We start from the raw sequence: 3,494 nt of genomic DNA, 5'->3' as shown, positions 1-3,494 counted from the left end.
GTTTTTTGACAAAACAATTTTTTTTTTGGCTTGATGAGCAATAAAATAATCTGCCCAAAAAGCTTCAAGGTAAAGCTGGTCTGTTACAGAGAGAGCTTATCCGTATGACCAAGGAGGAAATAGTTTTTAAAAAAATGTTCAAATTATGCTTAATGTCTCTTCAGGGAAAGGTTGTACACAGGAAGAAACCTGGCTTCATACACTGTCAATGGTCACCAACTCGTGGAGTTGCCCTGGCTAAGATTGAGTTTCCTTCTACATAGAATGGGAACAAAATTTCACAAATTCTCAGGTATACTGTTTGACATGTATGCCGATTTTGGTTGAGACGACCATGGATTGATCAGAGCATCTTCATGTGGGTCCCCTAACAACTGAAGCAGAGGCGCCCCTGAATCTGTTTCCTGACTGTGGATCTTGTTCCCCTAACTGGGCTGTCTTGCCTGGCCTCAATGGTAGAGGATGCACCTAGTCTTGCAGTGACTTGATGTGCCAGGGTGGGGGGACCCAGGGGACCTTCCCCCTTCTCAGAAGAGAAGGGGAGATGGGGTCAGGGAGGGACTGTGTAAGGGGGGACTGGGAGGAGAGGTGGGGCTGCAAAATTAGGATGTAAAGTAAACAAATAAATTAATGAAAAAACATAATTTTTCAGTTCAAAATTTAGAGGTTTGTGGTGGGGGGTGATGGTAGATTATCTCTGTTAAATGTTTTCAAAGACAATAAATTATCCTCTAAATTTTCCAAAGGGAGAAATTCTCTAGAAAGATAATAAAGATGCTGGTGTACTTTGTGAAAAAGGAGAAATCCTTGTATTTCCATCATCATTTTTAACTGAGAAAAATGTCATCATCTTTAGGACTGTCGTAGCCTCCTGATGTCATGGGGAAAGGGCAACAATTACAGAGCAAGTAGTTGAGCATGTCCCCCACTGTCTATTCTAAAAGAATACTCCTCACATTAAAAACAGGGGAGACTCAGAAAATGTTAGCAAACTCTCCATTGATAATGTGGGTACCCACTTAGTAATTTCTGCATCTTTCAAAAGAGAGCCATTCCCCTACACCTATGAGATTTCCCTCCTTTTATTCTGACGTCTCTGTATGCCTTGATAAGTCAGTCACGCTGAGCTGACTACCTACCATTTCTTGATCAGAATGGTTTTGTTTAGATCTAAACAGTGAAAGAGTTGCAATGATTAAAGATTAAAAAGTTCAATGCCAACTTTCAAGGAATTTTAAAAGCTTCATGGGCATTTAAAAAATACTGACTGTTGGGTGCCCAGCCCCAATTTATACATCTACAGCACAATTTCTACATCTAAGGGGGAGGCTACCCAAAGACCTAAACAAGTACAAGACAAGTTGACATTCCAGGTGGATGGAGGGACATCTTCCAAGGCCCTGTTACTAAGAACTATAAACAATTAACAATGAGAGAGAGAGAGAGAGAGAGAGAGAGAGAGAGAGAGAGAGAGAGAGAGAGAGAATTTGTTTTCCCAAGGATATACTTTTATACTTGTGTGTAACAATAACAATGAAAGAAAAAAAGACCATTAATTTGAGAGTGAGTGGGGTGGAAGACATGAGATTAGACAGAGGAGAGGAACAGGAAGAGATGAAGTAATTATATCTAAATTAAATAATAGATGGTGTCATCTTGAATGGGGGCATTAAAGGTTTTGTTCATGGCCAGACTGGGGAATTCAATAAATCCTTAGGAATCAATAAGTAGCATTTTTGATAGAGACAATTATAGTTTAAAGATGACAATATATTTATAAGTTAAATGTATTTTATTATGTATGTCACACTTGCTTTTGTCTTATGTTTCTGTATTATTGTCTATGTTATATGTTCTCTATATAACCCATACTTCACCCCAGCCATCCCTCCTACTATGTCTGCCATTGCCTGCTTCCTCCAGTGTACTTCTCAGAAATCTACCTTGCATACTGGGAAGGCCCGAGTTGCTTCTAGCTCCATCTGTGCTTCATTCCAGATGTTTCCGCAATGATCAGTTCTGGGTGTTCCAACTATCCTCACACAAGCGGTACTAAGAGCTTCTGGGTTCTAACCCAGGGCTTCTCAGGTGATATTAAGGTAGAGATGAGAGCAGTACTGGAATTTGCACCTATCAAATACAACTGGAAACTATCCATCTGTTATCCACAGGGGACTGCTAAAACAGATTGGGTAGTGCTATAGACTGGATAGCTTATATACAATAGAAACTCATTTCTTATAATTATGGAGGCTGATAAATCCAAGGTCAATGTGCTGGTGGATCTGGCATTCTCTGAGGTCCATTTCTGACTTGATGATGATCCCTCCTTGCTATGTTCCTATAGGAGAAAGGAAAGGCCTTCCTTAAAGACACTAATCCCCATTTGTAAAGACTGACTCAATCACCTACCAAAGACCTGACCTCATCATTCCATTCCATTGGTGATCAGGATTTCAATTTATAAATTTTAAGAGCATGCATTCATACTTTACAAGGTGGCTTTGATCCAGGAGGGATAGAGGATGGTGTGTATCCTTCCAACACTTGAGATGCATCTCCCTGAGATAGAACTTATCCAGCCTTTTACAGTACCGTCCACAATATTGAGGCAGTATGTTCAGTGTTGTCTCTCAATAGCTCTCTTCCAATTCTTGTTGCTCTTTCTTGCCATGCCCTCTGAAAGTGGACTTTCTACTAAATTATCCACATTGAGTGTTTGCCTCAGCCTCTTAAGTTCTGGAAAACAGTCCAAGGCAATTCCTTGTGTCCCATGAAGGAGGCAGGCTGTCTCGTTTTCCTTTTCCCATAGTCTGTGTTCAAATCTCAGTTATCTGCTTTATCTTTCCTTTAATGGATTCAAGTATTCCAGAAATTATAAAAATATCCATTTGTGGCAGGGTATTATTCAGAGAAAGACATTTTGAATTTTTTTTTTGCATTATTCTGATCCAAGCTTTTTGACCCAAAGTGGAAAATAAGGACTTTTTGGTTTCTTTTCTTTATTTTAAAATGTTTTAAATATATCCAGCACTCCCTTAGGACATTGGGAATAGAGAGAGGAATTATAAAGAAAGAGGTAAATTTGTGCAGAGATACTAGGGAAAGAGGTAAAGCCAAGAAGCCACTGAGGCATCACAGAAGATGTAACACCAGCCCTGTGTTCAATCTAGGCATAAGCTGTGATTTCTGAGATGGAAGTCACGTGAAACTTCTGGGTAATCTGGTTTGTCAGCATCTGGGACATCATGTGCTTTGCACTTCCTAGCTAACACCAAATTCATTTGTAGAATGCATCAAGGGACAATGGCTGTCTTGGTGGTATCCTGCCTGGAGCCAAGCCAGGAAGACTCTAATTGGTATCTTGGCTTTAATGAAAGATTCTAGGGAGAAAGCCCAAGAACCCCTGGGTAAATTGCAAAAATAAACAGAAGTCCATTTCTCACCGTTACGTATGGAGCTAATAAAACAAAGAAAATGGCCATTCATGTGTC

Source organism: Mus musculus, chromosome 19 (assembly GCF_000001635.26).
Source record: "Mus musculus strain C57BL/6J chromosome 19, GRCm38.p6 C57BL/6J".
NCBI classification, from domain to species: Eukaryota; Metazoa; Chordata; class Mammalia; order Rodentia; family Muridae; genus Mus; species Mus musculus.
This window is presented reverse-complemented; position numbering follows the sequence as displayed.